The sequence below is a fragment of the Cylas formicarius genome, unplaced genomic scaffold (genome assembly GCF_029955315.1).
Source record: "Cylas formicarius isolate icCylForm1 unplaced genomic scaffold, icCylForm1.1 PGA_scaffold_10__41_contigs__length_53128322, whole genome shotgun sequence".
Classification (NCBI taxonomy): domain Eukaryota; kingdom Metazoa; phylum Arthropoda; class Insecta; order Coleoptera; family Brentidae; genus Cylas; species Cylas formicarius.
In genome coordinates, this window is record NW_026844214.1 from 4,028,600 (window position 1) to 4,054,719 (window position 26,120).

Consider the following 26,120-nt stretch of genomic DNA (forward strand, 5'->3'; position numbering starts at 1 on the left):
GAATAGAATAGAAAATTTTCGAAATAATATATTTGAATCGGTCCTAATAAAAAGCCGGTTTAACACTTCCAGTACTTTTGATCAATCGATTTTTACATGAAGACATCAAGACATTCTTATTCATAGTTCATATCTTACCTTGGCTTCTTTGGCATTGAAAAGGTGGCCATTCGTCCAACAGCCACTAGCCCAAAGGGTGCTATTCATTAAATACAAGAAAATGGATAATACGAAGTTTACCGAGATAGTTGACTTATTGCAGCAGAAATAAACGGAGTAATTAGGGCGAACTATACTTCCGATATTGTTATACTTCAACCAGAAATATAGTGCTTTTACCACCGACCCAGTGATTAACTTTACCTACTGTTTATTACTCCAAAACCGCAGCCCCTTATAGAACACCCTGCCGAGCAGACCCTTAACCGTAACCATTCCAGGACCGTCCTAGGAATTTATCCACCTACACTAACAAGCGGGATATAAGTATGTTTTCAATCTTTTTCGGCGAACAATTCTTGGAACATTATTAATATACAAAATATTAAATATAATAATAACAAAGTGTCAGTCACTTAAAAAATCGTCACTATTGCTACTGTCGTCACATTTATTAATTGTTTGGAACAATATTCACAATATTCACTTTATAACCGTAGTAGATTATACGCCTAATTAGATCTGCGTGTTGCTCTTTAAAAATTCCCGAAGTACCAGCATCTTCCCGCACTTTCCTCATTTTTGCAACAACTTTTCTTACAGTCGACTTCGGAACTTTGGTCATGTCACCTGCTTTTATTGCTGCTCCTACTTCCCCTTCTGAATTTCTGATAAAATTATAAACATTCAAAAGAATATGTTTAGCATCCGTAGACAAACGGATCCGTTTTTTTATGTATGGAAAATTGTGAATAATCCCGACGAAACCGGTGTTAAATGTGGCAGAACTACCCTATGGAAGTGCATTCAACACATGGGTTTTAGATTAGAAGAAATTGACAAAAGGCAATTTTTAATGGAATCTTTTAGAATTTGGCGACTGGAATATTTACAAAAAATTAGGATGTACAGAGAACAACAAAGGCCAATTATTTACTTGGATGAAACCTGGTTCGACACTCGCCATCAAAAAGAGGTAAAAGAATAACTATTTTGCATGGTGGCTCTAAAGATTGTTGGATTCCAAATGGACTTTCTTCAACTCCAATGTCCTCAAACTTATAGAAACCGAAGTTTTTAACATCCCTCCTCAAAGTTGGGCAAATTCTGTTAAACATATAGAAAAAGCAGAACAATAAATAATAATTAGAACAGGCGATGATAGCGACAGTGATACTGATATATTACGAGAATAATTTTATTTTAGATTTAAACATAAATACATACATAAATGAATAAATATTGTTTAGTATCTTTCCTAACAAAACCCCCAATAATTAAATTTTAAGCAAAGTACGGACCTGTTCAGCCATAGTTCATTCTTACAGCTTGCCCGGGTCTTTCCTTAATTCATATATCTATGAACATACTTTACCTACCCTTACCCCTTGAACTATCCAATGAAAACAGCCCCGCAGGGTCAATGCTCAAGAATCAGGTACATTAATACGTACTTACTGGAAGGATCACATACAAATACTTCCGCAATATATACGAACATACTGCAATTTAGATGAAACTCTTAAGAAAGAAAAACGGTTCTATGTATTCGAAAATACCAAGCAGAATAATGATGAATTAATGAAATTTAAAACGGTCAATTTAGGTTTCAATTAGAAATTTTAAGTTTCTAAAAGTATTCGTTACGGTCTGTTAGAATGGGTTTTACCATGGTCCTGCGAAGGTCCGCGGTTAAAGTACTGTAACATACTGAAAACGTCAATGTAAGTGGTAAATGTGGTTGTAACATTATTTGTTAAGAACTATTGATATGTGGTCAGCGATGGTTTAAATCGAAGGAAATACCACAGTGGTAAGTGCCGGGTTGCTTTCGGACTCATTGTCTTTGGAAGTGTACTTTGTAATGGAAGGCTTAATATCTTAATACAATGGAGAATAAACATCTGTTTGGATGGGTTTTACCACGGTCCTGCAAAGGTCTACGTTTAAGGGGCTATAAAATACTTAAAACGTCAAATCAATAAATGCACTATATTTTTGGTCGTATTATATAAACATAGTTTTGCCGCGCAAGTTAGCCATCGATATGGCACCCGGCGTGATCTCCCCCGAACGGAAGGGTACATTTCAGTCACATTTAATAAACGCTGTTGCTAAGTGGGATCGACATTTGCAGGCTACTCTAATTGAAGGTTATTGGCAATTGTTTCGAAACAAGAGCAGACGAGGGACGGTCGCTTAATCGTGCTGTTTTGCGTGAACGCGACTAGTTTGTCCCGCGAAACGAGACTAAATTTTCGCCTTTCCGCAAACATGACGCGCAAGTCAGCGGTTAGTTCGGGAGCCGGTAGTCTTTTTTTAAAGCAACTTTATTTCAGCAAGACCTGCAAAATTTTTCTCTGCAAAAAAGTTGTCAAGTGTGGCCTAAAAGAATGCGCAGGTGTCAAACAGGTGTTTTTGGTAGTTCAAAAAAAAAATATAAGTTATTTTCTATACCAAATCTTATAGATTATTTTATAAATTATTTGAAATAACATTTGTCCTACGAAAAAAATAGGTCCATTTAAAGTATCCATCTTGCGTTATTAAAAAATAAAAAGTGACGAATGTCCAAATAATTTTTTTTTTGCGCTTTTCCGGTCCTACATTAAACAATTTTCGTTTACTACATGTAGGAATGATGAACGATAAAGTATCATATTCTTTATCCAAATTAATAAATGTCCTACAAAAAAATGGGGTGGTTTTGCTAGTCCTACAAAAAAGGCCAATATTTTTGCAGGACATTGATTAATTTGAATCAAGAATATGTTATTCTAACATAGCCCAAAAAATTAGTAAGACAAGGTGACCATTTAATAATGTTGATATGTTTGAAGTTAAAAAATAAAAATCAGTTGTCCATTAATCAAAATGTTTTAATCACTAAATCGAGGTGTTTTTACCTGCTCAATTTCATAGGGCCAGGTTTTGCAATTTTTTACAAAAAATAAAAGTTGGGCGTCTCGTATATTATATTAATGATTTTGACAATAAGTTCTACAGTACAACTTTCTAATGTAGGACCAAAAAAATGGCCCAAGAAATTGGTAGGACAATGAAGTTAATAGATAGATAGATAAGTAGATAGATCATTTATTCACAAAACCGGTTACAATGGATGTTTCGTCACAAAAAATAATATTAAAATGATTTCAAAAATTGTTGCAAATTTTACTGTTGCCGATTTTTTTTAATTCCATACCAAAAAAAGACATGCTTGATAAAAAATAATTATTTATGAATATTTTTGTTTTATTGACTTTTTATACACTTTTCAATTCAACTTATTAAATATTTGCTTAAAATAAAATATCCATTAGTATTTTTGGTATACTAGTTTGTTTGTTTTTAACAATAACGGATTTTATATTCATACATCATGACTCTTTTCTCTTAAGAAAATCGTACGGTAAACTTGAAATCCTTATTAATATAAGATAATTTTGCAGAAATTCAAGATGACAATTGAGCACTCTGGGGGCCATTTCAGAATCCCAAAAATAATTTCCAGCATTTTGTCTTGGTCGATTTACTTCATTCATGTTCTATTTTTTTTCTATTTTTTTCTTTCTATTAAAATTATATTTTATTTTTGTACTTTCCAGGTTGCGCGGTAGGTGTTGAGATATCACATTTACTTACTTTTCCTGTTAATATGATAACGAGGTACTTTCATTAATATATTATGAATTTCTGTAATGGAACAAAAAATGGTCTTTACAAACTGGCTCTATCTGTTGCGATTCATCATAATTAACCAAATCATACCCTAGAAATTACTATGCAAAATAGTGCTGAAGCTAAGGCTTCCCAAAAGGTTACATAGTTAATTGATAAAGCAACTACTCAGATTTTTTGCATGATATCTTCATCTTCGGTTGTGTGTTTTTAAGGGAATGTCCAGTTTTCACATCTAGCAGTAGTTTGCCATCATCGTTGTGCTTCATCTGCGTGGGTATCGCCGTTCCATTTCCTTAATGTCAATAGTTCAAGTGTGAAAACAGCAAATCCACTTTCAAACTCATATTACAACCTAGAGTTACCAAGAAACTTATCAATTACTTCCTTAAATGAAACCCAGGCGCTTTTCTCGATATTGATCACTGTATTTTGAAAATCCTTGTCTTTGCATAATATTCTTGCCTGCGGCCCAACAAAAATGTCTTCTATTATCTCGGCGTCAGCTATAGCTGGAAACTTCTCGCACAAATATTTGATACACTGACCATTTCTTCTTCATGCTTATGCTTCATCATATGAAAATAGGGCACTAAAACTTTTTTGGGTTCAACTAAGCCATTTTTGCTACCAGGTGTGAGGCTTGTTCTAGAAAGCCATTCTATTTCAGTCAGCAGGTTACAACGTTGTATTGACGTTTCTGCGCCAACTGTGGTGCTTTGCAAAGAAATCTAATATTATCCAGTGTTGCCAAATCACATGTGATAATAATAAAATAATATTTTTAAGATATATAGATAAAAAAATGAGGCGATAGAGCAAAAAAAGGTCCCCCAAAAATATACAAACAAGCAAACATATTTCAAACATCGAAATAAGTGTAGAGATGTGTATGTGTGTGTATATTATTCTTGTTGATCTCACCTTATTTTGGCTTTGTAGGAGTTTCGGGATATTTTTAGTACTGGATTCGGAAAAAAAGCTATATTTGAAAAATGCATATGCCACCACCATATCTAAAAAAAATCGCTATTTCAAAACCGATTATTTCGGTTATTCCCATAATTCTGACGGGCAGTGTATACAATGTAAATGCCATTGGACACCGCACACAATTTTCTATAAATTATATTATTATTATAATCTTATTTAAGATAAAGTTATAATAGACGATCAAATAAATAACATGCAAGCCAATTTCAAGGTGTTTTTGAAAGTGCTCCTGGAACAGACAATTGGAGTAATCTGGGAATGAAAAAAATACCTTGTAGAAAATGTTATGCTAAATTTGGAAAACAAGGCCATGGCTGTCAGAATACTCGGGGTTGTATGCATTTAGTGAAAATAATGTGTGTTGGTGATAATGAATTAGCGATGCGATTTTAAACCGGAACGGTCGATTAAGCACAGGCGATAAAATTATCTGTATGAGGTACCCGAAAAATCGAGAGAACATGTGCAAAAAGGGTGGGCAAAACAGACGGTCGTAAATTGTTGAAATTAAAGAAATTAGCACCTTGACCACTTGTCGATCAGCATGCACATGGTGGTCGATCCGGATGGCACCGCTGCAAGCTACGCGACTAGAGTGCGTTCCGTTAGAACTGTTATACGTGGCGCATATATTTTAGTGATTAAATTCACTCGCAAATATGAGTTTGTATGAGTAAAGGACCGTAGACCCTTAAAAAATGCTGATGCGATCATTTCTATTATGAAAAAACTCGGTATTTCGCGAAATATAAGTTGATTCAAATTGTTGGAGGCTGTCTGTATAACTTTCGGGTGAACCTACATAGACCGCAAAAATACACAAGAAAATGCTGCACTCGCTATAAATTTGGAAATATTGAAATGTCCGAGAACGTGGAAATCAGTCAGTGTGGTGTTTTGGTTAGCGTGACCGACATTTACAGAATAATACATAGGGTGTCCAATAAGTGGGGAAACAGTAGAATATCTCGAAAATTACACCCACTTATAGTGGGGAGGGCCTTCCAGGTTAACTGAAATTTTTAGATTTCTTCAGTGAAACAAAGCATTCTGATTTTTTTTTATATCAATGTAAGTTTTTTAAATATTGTCTAACACATGGCGGACACTAGACAGCCGAAGAGATTTCAGCGTTTAATTTTGAACCATTCCAACAATCCCATATTTTTTTAATAAACAAAAAGACTCTTATTTGAAACTTTAATTTAAAACCTTTTCGTGAAACCAAAGACAAAAATTTCATCGTTCTTTTAGTTTTTATGATACTCAGCCAAAGTCGCCTCTCAACTATCGAAAATATGAAAACTGTTTCTTATATAACTTTCTCAGTAAAACTCAATTTCGCTTTTGGAATTATTAGGTCCAATAGTTATCGGGCCCTAGTTCATTGCTTTAAATGGAACGTTCAAATCTCAGACCAATTTTGAAAACGTTTTATTATTCAGTTTTTTGGTTAGTCAAATGGACGCTTACAAATGTTGTATTACTTTTCTGTTACTTAATCGTCGCTTAAATGAAAAAAATAAATAGTTTTCTTCATTTTATTAACTATTTAATTAAATATTCGAAATTAGCACCTTGCGTATTTTGACAATAATAGCGTTTGTCGATAAGCTCGTTCCTAGTATTATGTATAATATAAGTTTCTGGGGGAATTACGCTGCAAGCATCTCGAACACCATCTTGCAGATCTTCAACTGAGTTTGGTTTCGTAATATAAATTTTACTTTTTAGAACTCCCTAAAGAAAAAAATCCAGGGGTGTTAAGTCTGGCGATCGAGCTGGCCATTCAATGCGGCCTCGCCTTACAACCCACCTGTCAGGAAAAATAACATTTAACCTTTCCCTAACAGGTCTTGAATAATGCGGTGGCGCACTATCCTGCTGGAAAACTATGTCTCTTTGAATTTCATTTCGGTTGTTTTTCAGAATTTTTTTTAAATCTGTGGATTAATTTCGTAACATTCACCTGTAAGATTATAATCGATAAATATTAGACCAACAATATGATTACCAAGTAAACCCGACCAAACATTTATTTTTCGCGGATATTGTGTATAATAATCTCAAATCTCAAACAAAAGGTTGATTCATCATTAAAACATACTTGTCTTCATTCTTAAAATTTCTTCTTTTAAAAATTCTTACTGATTCGTGGAAGTTGCGATTGGATTCACCATAAAACACAAGAGCAAAAAACAAGATCCAATTGATACTAAATATTTTACTTACGAAAAAACGAACTTAAAACCACCTATAGAACATTCATTAAATACTAAATAGAAACGAATATGAAAAACTAACGAATTATTTTAGAATAAAGACGTAAACAACAGTGCATAAGGCATTTATTTAACTTTTTGTCTTGTAAAAACTGACCAATCAAATATTTTTAAAATTGGCCTGCATATAGAACGTGAAAAGACCTTCAAAAAGACATGACCCCTCTTACGCTTTGGTTTGGCATTTCAACATAAATAGACTGACGCCTAAATAAAGCTTCCAAGTGGTTTCATGGTTCGGTTCGAAATACTTATCCTCTAAATATCTTGGGTGCTTACAAAATCCAAGTCGTCCAAGAATTGAAGCCGCACGATCAGCTAGCAAAACGTAGATCCGTTGAATGGTCCACTAACTAACCACAACAAGATTGCCGTTAATCCCGATTTTCATAAGCGAATTTTGTTTAGATATGAAGCTTACTTTTGGTTGAATATTCGCTGTGTAGTCATATGTCAGAAATCGTATTTAAATTATAATGATAGAAGAAAAAAATTACCTTTGTTTTATTTAAGCGAATAATTCTAAGAAATTCCAGTTAATTATTAGGAGAAAAGGAACTTGGAAGGTACATAGTAAACCAACCTCAATTTTTAGAAATTTCCAAACTCCAAGCTAAATCGGAAGAGCATTGAAATCTGTAATAAAATGAATGATATACTGGGAAATGTACGCTTAGACATAGGGTGGTATGAATAAAAAATTAAGTAGCTGCCAGTATAAAAACATCGTTTACATAGTATATAGCAGTAATAGCACTCCCCGAAAAATATTGGTATATTTTTGCTAGCCGATGTTTCGATTCGATATCGATAAGGCAACTATATGAAAGGAAACTGAAAGAAAAAATCCAACTAAACAAAATAAAAGAAGAGGATAGTATAAATGCTTCCTGGGAAAAACTGAAGACCAACATTAAAGAAGCCGCATATGAAGCTCTAGGTACCCGAACAGTAAAAATGAATAATAATAACACCAGAACTCCATGGTTCCGCCCAGAAATTAAGGAAAAATGTAAAGAAAAAAAAATAGCGTACCTCACTTACAGGACTTTACGAACACCAGAATCCTACGAAATATATAGACGAATCCGAAACGAAACAACAGCATTAGTAAGACGAACAAAGGACCATCACTGGGAAATTTTTTCAAAGCGAATGGAGGAAGACTTCTATGGACTCCAAAAGCAAATTTGGCGATTTATTAGAACCCAAAGAAAGGAAGTGAACGAACTAGTCGAAACAAATCAGATAACAAAGGAAACCTGGGTTAACTACCTAACCGAATTGTATGAACTAGAGAAACCTGAGATTGAACTGAATACACCCGAAATAGTGACGAATCGCAACGCAGAAATTGAGGTAGCCGACGTAGCTGCAGCTCTTCAAAAACTAAAAAACAGGAAAAGTCCAGGTAAAGATGGTATCCCAAACGAGTTACTAAAATATGGTGGCCCGTGTCTTGCACAGCAGCTAACATCCCTCACTCGGAAAATTCTCTACCAACATAGAATACCCGATGACTGGCGAACTAGCATCACTATCCTTATGTTCAAAAAGGGAGATAAGAAAGTACCCTCAAACTACAGAGGTATAAATCTCTTAAGCACTGCACTGAAACTTACAACAAAAATTATAGCAAACAAAATCAACAACTTAACACCCTTAGCCGACGAACAGCAAGGATTCAGATCGGGCAGATTATGTACAGATTCGGTTTTTGTCATAAGACAGATAACAGAAAAATCAATTGAATACAACAGACCGGCATACATTTGTTTTATTGATTTGGAAAAAGCGTTCGATCGAGTGCGATTAAGAGACGTTTTACACCTCCTTTACAACAGACAAACTCCACACAACCTCATCAAAACGATAGTAAATATATATGAAGCAAACCAGATCGAAGCAAAAATAAATGGGATCCTGACTGAACCAATAGCAGTGGGCCGAGGTATCCGACAGGGAGACTCCCTGAGTCCCCTTCTCTTCAACATTATCATGGATGAAGTAATAAGAAATGTACGATTACTGAGAGGATACAGAATGGGCGACCATGAAATCAATATTCTGTGCTACGCTGATGACGCCGTACTGGTGGCTGAAAGTGAAGACGATCTGCAACGACTATTACATCGATTTAACTGCACTGCCAAATCACTTAATATGATAATATCGGCCCAAAAAACTAAATGCATGACAACATCAAAAACACCATTAAGATGCAAATTAGAAGTTGAAGGCAAAATCATCCAGCAGGTAATGAAATTTAAATATTTGGGCATAGAAATCTCGGGTTATGGTGATGTGGAGGCAGAGGTCAGAGAGCAAACAACAAGGGCAACAAGAATAGCAGGATGCTTAAGCGACACAATTTGGCGAAATAAAAACATTAAAATCGAAACCAAATCGAGAATTTACAAGGCAATAGTAAGACCAACCATGACATACACCGCAGAAACCCGACCAGACACAGCGAAAACTAAACAATTACTAGAGACAACCGAAATGAGGATACTTCGTAGAATAACTGGAAAAACGCTCTTGGACAGAGAGAGGAGCGAAAATATAAGACGAACATGCAGGGTGGAAAACGTTAATGCGTGGGTATTGCGTAGAAAGAAAGAATGGAACGAGCATATTAGTAGAATGGACAACAGAAGAATAGTCAGAATTGCACGCGACAAATCACCATTGGGTCGCAGGAGCTTAGGTCGCCCCCGAAAACGATGGAGTGACAACCTGGCAGTGGGATAGGCAGAGACGACGAAAATGAACAGGCAATTTGCCTAGACTAAAGTAGGAAGAAGAAGAAGAAGATATTTCGATTTTAACAACAATTTTAGTATTTACTCCTCTGAATTAAGTAGAAATGGGCTTTATAATACAAGACACTACGTCAAATATGACATTTATATTAATATTGTCCCAGCTATTTCTATAGCGCTTGCAGCTTTTGCCACAGGTCTAGCAGCCTTCTCTACAGCGGTTTCAGCTTTTTCTTGAGTCAGAGCGGTCATTTCTTGGGCTCCAATTGCCTCTTTCTAAGCTATGGTAGCTTTAATTTGTTTTTAAACTAAATTATTCTGCACTTTTTCTGATGAAGTGGTATTAAATTAGTTTTTATAAAAAAATAGTCTTCATCGATTGTGCTTATTCACTATGATTCGCCACATTCATCTATGCTGGTGCCTCATAAAATTTTTACTCTCCAAATACACAAAATACCATAAGCAGTTTTTGAAAAAATATAAATTTGTGTTATTTTTGCCTTGGAAGTCGTGTATAATATTTCTAAAAGTGTACTACTTGTGATACTGCCTTCGAAATTAGTATACAGGGACAGGTTAAAAAGTTATTGGACCCTAGTTTATGGTTTTTAATGAAAAACCCATGTATATGAGAGAAACATCCGTTATCTATGGAGCAAACGTATACAATGCCTACGGAATAGACTTTACATTGAAACCTGCACAAAAACGCAGGTAGTTCATTCTCTTGGTCGCCTTGAAGTTATCAAAGTTCCGCCAATATCCACCTGCTGATCAGCTGCTCCGAAACACTTTGAATCGAAAAAAAAAATGGATACCTGCGCGGTGGACGTGAAACGCGAGACGACCATTTCGCTAAACGCACAAAAACTCGTAATGTGGAAGCATAATTAATTTGGCTTGATTGCCGGTTACGCTACCGTGGCGGCAAAAAGATGCTCGAAATTCTTTATCGATGTAATTGGTTCATTTTTAAATTGTCCGTTTAGCGTCGATGCCCCCTAGGGGCGAGTAGTTTTGCCTCTCTTTTTATGCATTATCGTTTTGGTGCCGAAGCTGCATTTACGATTATTACGAGTCCACGTGAAATAAAACGACGTGTTGCCATCCACGAGAAGAAATAAAAGATTCAAATTTGTTTTGCAATTCCAAATGGTTCTAATCCCTGACCCAAAATATCCAATTGAGCCCTAATTAATTTTGCTCAGTGTAGGACGTTTCCCATCTAGCCGAAAATCTAACCTTATAAAACGAACAAACAGACAAACAAAAAAGGTTAGTCTGACACACCATAAATGGCCACGACTGTAATAATGTTATAATATAATAATCAATAATAATAATAATTGTATGGGAAATGGTCAAAATAAATCAAATAAAATAAAATTATGCATAATCCAAGACTACAAACATTATTCCATAAACAGAGAAGGAAAAAGTACAGGCATCACAATCACAATATGCCTTTAACCTTTTTTTAAATGCGCATAAATTATCACACATTTTTATTTCTTTCGGTAAAAGGTTAAAAAATCCCAAATCCCTTACACTTGGGATTCTCTAAGAACTATTATATTTTGCATCTAAAGTCGTCTTTAGATCTTGTATTCTCTGAGTGAAAATTACTGTTCAACACAAAACCTGATTTATTTTGAAACGTATAAACACACATTCAAATATTTGTGATTCTGTTAAAATATCTTTCAGGTTATGTAGTAAATGGACGTTGGCTCCCCACTCCAACACCAAAGAAGAGCAATGAGTTCATATTTTATCTATGGTCATTCCAAGAAACTTTGTAGTATCTACATGACTTTTGGATTAAGGTATAATTTATTATCTTAAACCAAGAGTTCGCCTCACTCAAAACCACGTTACATTTGTCTTCCAGACATGAATCACACCTGCACGTCGTAGATATCGTAAAGTTATCAGCAAACTTTTTAAACGCTGTTTTTTCGAAGTCAATACACAAGACGAAAAGTACTGGACCTAATGCAGAGCCTTGAGAGATGCCCGTTGTTACCATGGATGACTTCGGCTTTATTTCAGTGCATATACCATCTGTTTTATACATTACATTTCGATGGACGACCGCTTGCACCATTCTAAGAGATTTTTCACCAAATCAAATACTCTGCTGAGGTCACAGAAGACTCCAACAAGACACTCGCTAGACTCTATACATTAACAATACCAATACAAACTCTTGGTCACCCATTAATCGCCTTATTTGAGGATCTACAAAAATTCCTTCCCTCAATTTTCCACATAGGGATTTAGGACATGCTCCATCTTTATTTAAAGCTTTAACGTAATGCTTCATCAATCCTAATTTAATATACAACAGTAAGACTATCGTGAAGACTATTTTTTGATCCGGGGTTAAATTTACCATTTTTGGCCAGAACTGGCCAACAGTGTTGCTGTCTCTTTCTAGTGCCCCACTCATATAAAAAACAGGGGTACTTGGTATATTCTGACTGCTGAGATCAATTTTAGGTTCGGAAAGGTATGGATCGCCGGTATAGTAACATGAAGTATCTAATTTTTGCTAGTCCATACTTCGATTTTAACAGCAATTTTAGTGATTACTCCTCCATTAACGTGTGTGCTATCAAGTGAAAAATGACTGGACCACGTAGAAATAGGATTGATAATACAAATATTTAGAGGAACAATTAAGTACCCTCCATTTAAACATTTTCAAGTTTATTAGGAAAAATATAATTTTCCGGGAGTTAAATTAACCAATTTTGGCCAGGTCTCTTTCAAGCAGTGTTGCCGTCTCTTTCTACTGTTCCACTCATATAAAAGGCAGGGGTACTTCGTATATATTGGTTGCTGACCTAGTAGTAGAAAAACTAGTTGTATCTTTTTCTAAATATATATTCTACAAATATATTCCAGGCGACCCAATCTCTGAAATTTTTTTCACATACCTTACAGACGATGTGTGATGTTGGGATTATTTTCGTTAGTTTTTGGGCGATCTGGCTGTAGACGATCTTGTACAGGCCCTGCTTCTATAAATTGTCTCTCAATTTTATTTAGTGTTTATGTTGTAATGAGTCTTACAGTATATTTAGCGTTAAACAAATTACAAACTTCTTGAGTTCTCGCTTTGTCTCCATGTCCAGTAAAAATTTAAATTTCGATGGGTGAGATTTGGTTAGTTGCGTTACATTTACTTCCTCTACTGACAGAAATGTAATCGTAACAATTTAAGAACTTTACCTGTTCATTTCAAAATTAAATTTCTGTTTTTTATTGTTTCGCTCATAAAAAGTAGGTTATGCTGCATGAATTGTGCTTAAAATTTGAAAAAATGGTGTTCAATTAAAAAAAGAATATGCGCAAGGAATCGTTTTGATTTTTTTAATCGTTCACTGTACCTATTTTTAAGTTAATAAATTTTTTAACTACGTATTTTTTTTTAATACTCATTTCTCGTGGATGAATAAATCAATAAATGTGATTATAACTATTATACATTTCTCGAATGTGAAGCCCATGACATATAAGTAATTTTACTCTATCTAGTTTCCAAATAGGTTATTCCGCACACTAGTTACGGCTATCTTCAGATTTTTCTTATAATAATAATAAAAAAATAATAATCATAAAAAAAAATATAAAAAAATAATAAAATCTTATTTTAATTATATTTTAAATACTGCGAAACTGTTGACGACAGGATTTAGGCGTGATCTGGGCGGGAAGAACAATATATTTACGTACGGGGAACCCGAACACGCGAACCGTCTCGTGATTAAATGAAAAGTTTTGACAAATTTACTATGGGCTCGTGCTGAACTTGGGTAAATAAGGGAGCCGCGCAATTTCTTTTCTTATAATGGAATTATGTAACATTTTCGGCGCTCACCGTCAATTTTTCCCCATTAAGTTGCGACCGCCTGGCATGCATGTATCGGGACCCGCCAGCGGTTGATGAAAGAGGTTCCAGTGGCGGAGGAGCTAAAGTCTAGAAAGTGACTAACTGATATGAATTAAGGAAAGACCTGGGCAAACTGTAAGAATAAAATATGGCCGAACAGGTCCGTACTTTGCTTAGAATTTAATTATTGTTAGGAAACATACTAAACAATAGTTATTTATTTATTTATGTATTTATGTTTCAATCTAATATAAAATTACAAATTATTTTTATTACCTACTTAAATTACTTAAAACTATTCACACAATAATATATCAGTATCACTATCGCTATCATCGCCTGTTCTAATTATTATTTGTTCTCTATTATTTGGGATTGTTCTGCTTTTTCTATATGTTTAACAGAATTTGCCCAACTTTGTGGAGGGATGTTAAAAACATCGGTTTCTATAAGTTTGAGGACATTGCAGTTAACACGGGGAAAACATTGTTACGACGAATGGCAGATTTCAGTTGATGCTAAACATGTTCAATGGGATTAAATATACAGTGGTAAAACGGAAGCCTTAAAACTGTATGCCCTAGATTTTTTGGATAATTATCACAGACGTATTCCTTTTGTAGGTTCAAGCTTTGTAGAACCTCAATTAATTGCTTTTTTGGTATAATCTTCGTGAAATTGAATGTCGTTATTATACATGTAGTTTTGGATTGTTGCTTTTGTGTCACATGAGGAAGGGGTTTTAGTCAACTGTCTATTGTGATAACTTGTATTTTCCATTACCATGACGGTATTAGGACGAATGTTTGGAACTAGTTTGTTTTTAAACCAATTTTCAAATAAATCAGCGGTGGTGTCTTTATGTAATCATGGTACTTTTGAACGGGTAAAAGAACACAAAATTTATATTCCGTAAATATGAAGGGTGTATATTTAAGAAAAAATAAAGTAGGATCCGATAGCTTCTTGACCTGGCCGTGATTGAACGCGAAACTGAATTTTTAATATTGCCACATTTGGCAATATTAAAAATTAAAAGGGTTATGAAATTTTTTTTAGCAGCATTTGTAGTTGCACAGAAAAGATAGTACACCGGCGCAAAAACCGCAACTTTTTTATCTATCACAATAACACACATAAGGCGCAAAAGTACCCAAACCAACCCTGCATAGAATCCATATGCGAGATGAAGCAATATAACACTTCATAGGAATTTGTTTTTGGTATTCTTGACCATTGAAGCAGGAATCTCAATTTTTAAAATACTTTTTTATTGTCAAATACTGTGTTCGTGAATATACGTGGTGTGTTCAAAAAGTACGGTGACTTTTGTAATTGACGATAACAAATCTCGCTGTGGACGCTCAAGCACGTAAATGACTGGTGACAGCGTTGAAGAAGTGAAACAAATGGTGTTGAAGAATAGTCGAATCACTATTTCAAAAGTGGCTGAAGACGTCGGCATCTCTATGGGCTCGTGAGATGCAATTTTTTCCGAAGTTTTGGGCATGAAACGTGAAGCAGAAAAATATGTTCCTAAAGTGCTTAGTTTTGAACAAAAGAAGCATCGTTCAAGAGCTGTTAAACGACGTTAATTATGATTCTGCTACCCTCAAAAAGGTCATAACTGTTGATGAATCATAGTCGTCCCAACGGAAGAACCCCGAATCACCAAGACCGAAAAAAGCACCTCAAGTTCGATCAAAAGTGAAAGTTTTGCTTACTGTTTAAAGAGGTCGTACCCCAAGGTCAGTAAAGAGTATTACCTTGAAGTTATGCGCCGTTTGCGAGAAGCAATAGAAAGAAAACTTCCAGAATTGTGGGAAACAATTCATGAATTTTGCACCACCATAATACACTTGCTCGCGCATTGCTTCTTGCGTCTAACTTTTTGGCCAAAAATAAAATCACAATCATGCCTCAGCCACCATATTCATCGGATATGGCCCCCTGCGCCTTGGTCTGTTCCCAAAACTTAAGAAACCCATGAAAGGAAGGAGGTTTGGAACAATTGAGGAGATAAAGAAAAAATCGCTGGAAGAATTCGAGGCTATACCAGACACTAGTTACCAGAAGTGCTTCGAAGATTGGAAAAAGTGTTAGCATAAGTGTTCTAGATTAATTGTGATGCATAATCAAATACTTTTTCATAAATCTTAAAAGTCAGGTTACTTTTTGAATACACCTCGCAGTTACTCAGTTACCTCATTTCCGATCATTTATAAAACTTGTTTAGTGGAATTTCCGGGAAGCGAAATTTGGTAAGCCACGTAAATCACATGATCTGAAAAAAATCCTTTTGAAAGTTGATTATGTTGGCAGACCATTTTATTATTATTATTATTATTATAAAGAATACAGTGCACATTGATAATTAGTAGCATGAAAATGTTATATATATAATCAATATTTAGTTATTGCTGTGAAACAATACACTGTCCAAGCGATGTTTAAATACAGATAAGTTCGGCGCACACACAACATCTGGGGGTAAATTGTTCCAATAATCGAAATTCCTGTTACTTATAAAATGCAGGCGATGTGAAGTCCTGAATTGTTCCTTTAAATGGATGACCACGTAGGCGTTCATCATTGCTTAAGACTACAGAGGCCATTTCAGATGGAAATTGGTCATGCGCAAACCTATAGATTTGAATGAGATCCCCTCGCAGCCGACGCTGACTTAACGTTTGCAGACTAAGTATTTTGAGACGGTCATCGTAAGGTGTATGTGTAAGTTGAAGTGGCAAGGCGCGTAGCGGCTCTTTGCACTCTTTCCAGAACATCACAGTCACGCAATAGCTATGAGTTCCAGACTGGCGAAGCAAATTCCAGGATGGGGCGAATGTAAGAGGTAAAAAGTCTACAAGCGATGCGAGGACTGGGATTTAACAAACAAATTTTAACAAAAATAACGCGCAGTTGGCTCTCTTTGCAATATTTGATACATGTACAGACCACGCAAGATCACTAGTTACTGTCACACCTAGGTCCATGTGAGAATCGACCTTTAAAACAAAGTTTCCATTGAAATAATAGCTCAAACCGGGATTGTTCCTGGCAACGTGCAGCACAGAGCACTTTTGAGCATTCAGCGGCAATAGCCAAGTTGAACACCATATGTGTCAGTTTACCCCATCCTTTTCAAGTTTGAATAACAACTGTCGATGTATCTTGTATCAGTGTAAAAAATCTCAACGTTATCTGCAAACCCCAATTTATACGAAACAACCTCGCAATCCAAATTTCAAAGAAATATCGTTTTACTTATTAGGATAATAACTCTGATGATACAATACAATGAAAAAAAATTGAAACGATTTATTAAAAAGCGAGAAAAAAAGGACGATTTCATCGGAATCGGGTGTCGAAACGTCCGCCATGTTATTTCTGCCGCCACTGGCGCAGACGTCGAAAAATATTGGCCGTAAAGATAACACGAGGCGATTAAATATCCTCGCATGTATTCTTTACCTTTTCATAAAATTAATCTATCCAAATGAAACTAACTCCCCATTCGTTCGTTTTTTTTTTATAGAAGAATAACATTAATCTGAATTATCTTGATGGAACAGCTTAGCGCAATATGACAGAACGCAAAGGCGGTAAAAAAATGTGAACACGCGCGTTCTCACTAAAAAATCGTTAAAAAAATGTATGTTCCGACGCTATATGGTGGTGGGGAGTGCGTCGGAGATATTACTTCTTCAGAAATATGGCAAATTCAGCTTAGCCACACGGGGTGTCCAAATAGTGTGTGAAAGTAATATATCTCATTTGTTATTTGTGTAATAAGTTTAGATATGCTTAATAAAATTGGTAGAGCATTAATAATAGTAACTAATGGAAGTATTATGCATTTTGACTCACCGTATGTAAACAATTCGAACCAACTTAAAGGATAAATGACTTGTACCACTTTATAAAATTGTTGGCAAAATTGGAAAAAATGGCCATAAATCCGAAAACACTCAGTGTAGACCATAACAACTCTACCTTGGGTAATTGAGTGAGACAGTATCTACTAATGCAATAATATATATTAATCATATATAAGTTTGCTTTTTCACATATGGATTAATTATATTTCAAAATAATTTTAAATTGTTTCTTTTAGTCTCACCTACAACTTTCGTTTTTAATATTTTTTTCAAAACAAACAATAAATGAGATACTTCATTTTGACGCACGATTTGGACACCCTGTATGTAACTTCCGTTATATTAATTGTAATTTTATTTTTTTTTTCTTATTTTCCACTGGAACTATTTACAGATATACAAAAAAAATAGGAATAATTAAAGTATGGAACATAAAGTGGTGGTTGAAAAATAGCACAATGTTGAACGCAACAAATAAACAAATAAGCAAAATGCTCACTTGAGAATTCAAATTAGCAATTGCTATATGTGTGTGCATGTACATGTGTTTAAAAAAGCGGTAATATTTAAGAGAGTGATTCCTCAGATGATTTTATGAAAAATTTTAACTAAATGTAGGTCCGAAAATGCATCGTTCCCAAGACCCATGGTGTTAAATTTTTTTTTAATCATAAATAAAAATTAAACAGTGGCATTAGGAGGGCGCCACTGACTTTAATTTAATTGCGATATCGCAACTAATTTTTCGTCTCTTGAATTATCTCTGTCTCTTATATTATTTATCATAAAAATACTTGTCGACATTTAATATTTGCATAAGATTGCAAAGGGTTGAAAAAGGTCAGGGGAAGGAGTCACAACCTTGATAAAAGACCAGGGTTGAGCTGACTCGGATGATATTACCCTCTAAGGGCTCCTATATATTCATCTGAGCAGCGGAACAATTAGAAAAAGAGGAGATTAGCTTCTGATCTCTTGAAAGACAGGAAATTTAAAAATTTGCACAACTAATAGCGTTGTCGAATGATATTTTTTCAAATATCTCGCGCCCTGTATAATTCACGAAACCATAAACTCTTTCTCGACACCGCTTACGATACTGTTCAAATAAAATTGTCCCACCTTTAAAGGTTTTACATTTATCGCCAATAATTTACCCAGAAAAACGGAAATTTTTAGGATGTTTTAGATTTTTTGCCCTTGAACGACGGACCCTGTACATGATTCAAACAATATTCGAAGTAGAGGTTATAGCACTGGATCTTGCACGTTTCCTGGTCCAAGAATTGTTTGAAAATAATAAATGATTTTCGAGAACATAAGTTTTTTCTGAAACCATGCAGTGCGCCGTAATAATCAATGACGTCATCCCGTCTTAACAGCCCCCGAAATAACGATTTCAATACGGATTTTTTCAAATATCGCGAGCAGCGTATGTGATAGATGAAAACCGCAAATACCAAAACCTGATGCGGCCTATGACACTTTTTGAACCTCTTAGCCATATTTTTTTATGGTATTTTAATCATCTCGGACGTTAATTTTATGACTCCACTTTCCCCAGATGTCTATGTCAGAAACAAAAACACATTCAAAATTATAATTTTGGCAGCAACTGGCAAATGTGTCCGAGTCTTTGATCCATTTGAATTTAACAAATCAGCGATTATTACGTTAGAAGTCAATTGTAATAAAATGTATATATAACCTCAAAAAAATGGCACAGAGTCTTGAAAAACAATTGAATAACAGTAAGTTGGTAATTACTAGTTTCATAAAACTGACAGCATACTCCGATTTTAGCAACCCCCAAAAATCAACCAATAGCAAACTGGGAAAACATCTATCAAAAATCAATTTTCCACGTAAAATTTTGTATTGCTTTCCTAGGAAAATATTTCGCAGTCATTATGTCAATATATTCAACTTGAAAACGAGCTACCTCAAGTTGGCAGTGTTTTACGAAGATTTATAAAAAGCACACTAATATGAATTAATATATCAGTTTATTCATAGAAAATTTCGCTACTCTTAAAATACAACAGTCCGCACGGCACAGTTCTTGTCGGCTGACATCTTAAATACGGCCCTGGCTAGTGGGTACACTTGCTGAAAAGAAAGGTCCCTTCCGTTTTACAACAGGCAGGTCTTAACTCATTCCGAAGTCAAAACTATAAAATGTTGTCAAATCGGTATAACGTTTGGAGAACTCTACCTACTTTTCAATTCAATTTATTGAATGTGAATATAATATACTGTAATATTTTTATCATGCTCGTTTGTTCGTTTTCTATATGTATGTAAATCCGGTTCTCTTGGTGACTCCTGAAGGAAACCATCTCGAATGCATGCAATCGAAGCTCGAGAACCCCCCACCCGACCCCCCTCAGACGCACAACGGTGTGGCCGGGACTCATTATTAATAAAAACGAAATAGGATTAAAATTTAATAAGCGCGACACGTGTACAGCCACGTGCCCATCATTTATTAAATGCAGTTTTTATATTGTACTTAATGAATTCCTACATGTTTGTTCTATTCTATTGCCCTACAAATGTTAAAATTAACTCATCGGTAATTATTTTATTTTATCATTAAATTATGATAAATTAGAAATGGAAGTTTCAATTCATTTATTGTAATTTATTTTTTATTATTTTCAATTCCGCAATTTTTGTTTTGTCTTAAGGAGTATTGAAATGAGACAACACAAGACTAATCCCCATCTCAAAAAACTAAACAAGGCATTTTTTTTATTTTTATGTTATGAGAAATGTAGTGGTTGTTTTGGAAACCAGTTTTTCAGCGATCATGATATCCTACGCCTAGCGGGTCCTCTCTTGCCATAGACCTTCGATAATATCTTTAAAGAGATGGTATTAGCTTTCGTTTCGCAATTATTTGGTCCAGATATTTAAGTATTTTTTTCATAGTCTTTATCACTTCACTTCCTGTGTCTGTTCCTTCTATTCATTAGACATCCCGTCCTCCTACGATCTTCAGAATTCCCAAAATGTTTCAAGTTTTTTTGGGTTTTCCCAATATCCATGATTCTGCTCGGTAGAAATAGCGGGATGTTTTACGGACGTCCTTGTGCTACTTGGGTATCCAATTTAGTGAATTTTGTTACTAAATGTTACTTTTGTTTTGATATGACTATATATCGCTCTGTAAATAGATTGTTCACTCTCTGCAGAGCAATAAAGCCATTATTACAATACCGCGTGGTCACTTAAAAGCTCCAAACTTCGCTTTCGAAGTTTTACAAAGTAAGCGCCTCGCTCGAATAAACATTTCGCCCGACCCAAACTACCAATTAACTCGGGCAAAACACGGTAATCATTTAAAAATAACTCCCTGCTCGTCCGCTTTCTCCTTTACCGCGACCCGACCGACCGAACGTTCGACTTCCAAGGGGAAGAAGAAAGCCGACCGTGAGCCGCAAATCATAATCCGGAATTCCTCAAACGCACCCGCTTCCGTTGGCGAATAAATCGAGAACCGGATCTCCCACGTTGGTTTTTCGGCCATGCCAGTGACGTAGTTGGATGGAAAATCGGGATCAATGTCGTCCTGAACCCATCGACATCGAAGTAAATCCAAAATGGTTCAAGTGATGGCTGACAACATATGACATTATTCCGACACTTAAGAGAAGTAAGATAGCTTGTGTGACATGTCCTAACCTCTCACAACCCGCATTAATCTCCATTGTTATTTTGGATTTTTGGAAAGAGCGTGAAATTTCAAGCCCAGTGATGACTCACAAGTGCGCGAAAGATTTTATCACAGTTCGGAAAGTTAAATCTGAATTATTTTATACGAATGATTTATTTGACATTAACATTAATAAGCAGACGCATGATCGCATTGAATTTTCAATAGAACATGGACGTAAAGAACGACTTCTCAAAAAGTCAGATGTGTTGGACAAACTATCAACTGTGCGTTCAAGTTCAAATTCCATACAAATTGAAAAAGAAAAACCAGGCCAAAACAATTTACAAGTAATGGAATATAAAATCGAATTATATTAGTAACTGGTTAGTTTTGGTTACTTTCTGAACACATTGTTTTATGTTACAACAACGGTGTTGCAAAACATCTTTTTATCTTTACGAAATACAATAAGTAACATCTAGCAAGTGGTATTGCTAACGATATGTAGCTAGTGTGGACCACGGTTTATGCTAATAAATGCTAGAACACAGTGGTGTTAAAAAAATTCTTTAAAAAATAGGGATAAAAAAGAGCAAAAAGGAGAACTAAGGTCTAAGGCTTCTTTGTAATTTCAACATTTTTCTTACTGTGTATTTTTTTTCGATAAGCGATCCAACAGCAGTGTTATTTGCTGTCTTATGGCAGCAAATAATATTCACAATTCAGAACAGCACAGCAGTGAAATTATGATACTTCAAAATATGTCTAATTTTGAAGATACGCCAAGTGGTCAAAAAAAAGTTATTAAACTTCCACAGACTACTGTAATACTATTTACAAATCTTCTGGATTCCTCCTACGTCAGTTGCTGAGCCGAACTTGCTAAACAGTTAAGAAGCCAACAGGATGATTGGCAAAACGTTAGCAAGTTCGACTCAGCAATAATCGAAGCAGGATTAATCCATAAGTTTTGTAAATAGTATTATCTAATTATTATTAATTATAAACTAAATGTGACCACACAACAGGCTGAGTTAGATTTTGACTGTCGATCTGGATTATTATGTTAATTTGTTGTCTAGTTTGACCAAAGGTTTGTTTGAATTGTTATTTTTTTCTGTTTTCTTTAGATTTATTGTTATAAAACTAATAGATCCTCCTAATCATCGATAGCTTTTAGAATAGGGTTAATCGATCATTTGTAAAACTTGTCGGTAGCTCTTTTTCAGAATTTTTTGAAGTTGAAATTTGTATTTTAAATATGTCATCTCCAGTTAGACGCATTTTTTTTTGTTTATTCATTGAGATCATTGAGACAATTTAAAATTTCAATAATTTTAATCACTTGAATGTACCAAAAAAACAAAATCTGAAAACAGTGATATCTTTTTTAATATAAAAGATAACCCTGCAAATTAATTAGCCATAACATAAATCATATACGAATATTAGCACAACTAAATCTATTACTTCTTCTTCTTCGCTAGCTTCTTTCCAGAAGGATCGTGATTATTACAGCTCCACTGTTGACTTGTCAATCTATTTCCATTTCAATATCCTTCCATCTTCTTCTATTACCGGCCTCAGGGGTCATTTAGATGATAGCACTATTAACACCCACTTTAATTTGGTCAGCTCATCTTCTCGTGATCGTCGTCGTGAAGTGTGCCCTCACGTCTGCTGTACACTACGCTTAAGACGCTTCGGGTTATTATAATCCTTGGTATATGTCTAAAGTATTTAAGTATACGGTGATTTACTCCTTGCATAAGTCGCACATTTCCAGAGCATCGATCTTCCTTTTGTCTGGTTTCTTGTCTTTCTGGTCTGGTATGTTTCCGTCTTTCTCAAAAAGGACTTTGCAGTGCGTCCAGCATTTCTCTTATGGTTACCTTTTTCCCAGTTCACTCTGGATGGTTTGTGGGAGGGGTACAAACTGTTTCTTGATTTTCCTTAGCAATCAATGCAAATCTTTGCTATTGTTTGTGTTGTGATGGTCTTCATCTTCCTGGCATATCTCTTGAACGATAGGTTCATTTAAAACTCTATTTATCTCCTGGACCACACTGTACTGTTCTCTAAACTGAGGATGAATGGATTTTGTGATGATCTTGTGGTATTCATAAAGACATATCTGCATGACAGAATACAGTATGTGGAGCTCCGTGGTCACCCATCGCTTAAGTTCATGACTGGTAGCGACGTTCCCAGGGTAGCAATTTAGCGCCATAGATATTGTTGCTTTTCATTAATGATGTAGTAGTCAACATTGATAGTCCAATTTTGCTCGTTGCTGATGATGTGAAATTGTGTAGAATAACACAGCTCTACAAATAGAGATTTTTTTTGTTGCCCTGGATATCTGTGAAAAAATTTATATTCTCAAGTGTCCAGATCACGAATATATATACGAAAGCTCTGAATGTGCTCTCATTTTTATGATTTTCACAAATCTTATAATTTGAACAATAATCAGCTTTTTATTCATAAAAATCGATTAGGCTTCTGCACAACTTTTTCACGCGTACAAACATCATGTGATCCCTACTCTCAGCGATCCCCAGCAGCTGAGAACTCAGTTATTTGACAATACGAAAAGTACTTACAGGTGAATCTAAATAAGTTCTTATGAGTTAATAAGCTTAGTATTGAAAAGTTGAAAGGTGGAATATTTGATGGTCCTCAAATACGGCAAATGATGAAAGACTCAGATTTTATCAAAGTTACGACTGTTGCGGAAAGTAAAGCTTGGGAAATTTTTGTCCAAATGAATAAGAACTAAAAGTTCAGATTTTCAGAAAATTATAAATTTTAACATGAGAATTGTTTCGACAACACCGTGCCTTTATCAAATCTTTGTTAGTTCTCATTTATTTTGATAAATGGATTTTGATCAAGGAAAAGCCACCTCAGTTCAATTTTGGAAAGTTTTGTATTCGTTGTGCAAAACATGCTGACAAATTTTCAGACTCTAGGAGCAAATATGAGTATCAAATTACACTATCTTCGCAATCATCTAGATAAATTCCCGGATAATTTAGGGAATTATAGTGAAGAACAGAGATAGCGGTTCCACCAGGATCTAAAAGTGATGGAAGAACGGTATCAGGGTCGCTGCGATTGTCACATGATGGCACTGTGCGTATTTAAAAAGGGATCGTCCAAAGAAGAGTTATAAAAGAAAAGCTAATAAAAGGCGTTTTATGCAAATATAGTATGTTTTTAACTTTTTTTTTTCTATTTACTTCAATATTTGTTAATCTTTCAAAATAAAAGTAATATTTTCAATATTTATGTTATTTTAGTTCTTGTTTTCCGATTTTTTAAAATTAAATTGAAAATCAAAATAAACAAGAACTAAAAGTTCAGATTTTCACGAAATTATATATTTTTACATGATAATTGTTTCGACAACATCGTGTCTTTATCAAATGTGTATGTTATTGTGAGAATTTAAGTTTAATAATGGAGAGGTATTTAAGTCTAATTGATCGTTAAGCAATACATTTGATTGTCTCATTTTGTTAATCTCCATGGCTTCCAATAAATTTAATTTTCTACTTCTTGTAGCTGTATATTTACAAACTACCTGTTACTATATACACCGAAAAATGACCATAAAACCTTAATTAATATGTGAGAATTTAAGTTCAATAAAGGATAGGTATTTAAATCTAATTGATAGTTGAAATGAAATGAAAATAAAGATTTTAACAAAATTGAGAGCAATCCTTGCAAAATCATTGATAGTTTCATGGATTGTGAGCATAAATATATCTAAAATTAGTCTCATATTCAGGGCAACAAAACCACTGTATACCAGTGTAATTGATGGTGTGGTTGATTGTGGGTCTCTGCAGAATGATGTGGAGATTATTGCTTCTTCTCTTACCTTGAATACAGATAAATGTTTCGCAATGACATTTTCAAACAAAACTGATTATAACTTTTGAATTATCTTCTGGATAACGTATTATTTAGGAAATATGACAATTTTAAACACCATTTCACACAAAACACTTCTTCAGAAATCATGTTGATGAAGCCTGTCGATCTGCAGTCAAAATTCAGGGATTCATAGGGATAAATTCTAGAGATTTTGCAAAGGAACATACTTTAAAACTGTTATGCTATAGAAACTAGAGTACGGTACAATGGTATAGCAACCAATATTTGCCAAGTACATCACTCAAATAGATTTTTTTTTTAATTTCTTCACCTTCATGTAAATGGTTTCTACCCGGCTAGGGCACTGCCACAGAGTGATTTATTACTAATGTTTAAGTTTCCTTCACTGTTGAATCGTAGGAGGTATCTTTCATTTCATTTTTTATGTAAACTTTGCAATTCATTAGTGGATTGCCCGGAGTTGATGAACCAATTGAACTTTCATGTTCCTTCAAGAACGGTAAGGGCATCACCTGTATTTCTCCCAGTAACTCCAAGAACCAATTTTTTGATCAAAGGCCCTCTCTATCAGTTGAAGTTGTTTGTCTTAGTCGCTCTCAGTTTACCACATTACTTATAAGTCAATTTAAAATACTATAATGGATTCTACGTTTCACTATTACTTTGCTGGATTGAATATAGTTGAATACTTTTAATAATTATACTTTTTATTGAACTTCTGGATTCCTTCTGCGTCTCCGTCATCCTCTTGGCTTCTTCAGAGATTGACAGTTTCAGTCAAGCTCTGAATAAGGAGGAAGCCAGAAGTTTTATAAAAATTATTACAGCGGCCTGTGAAAATTTCTTTGAAAAACAAATAGTTATAGTTTATAGTTCTTAAGACGTCTT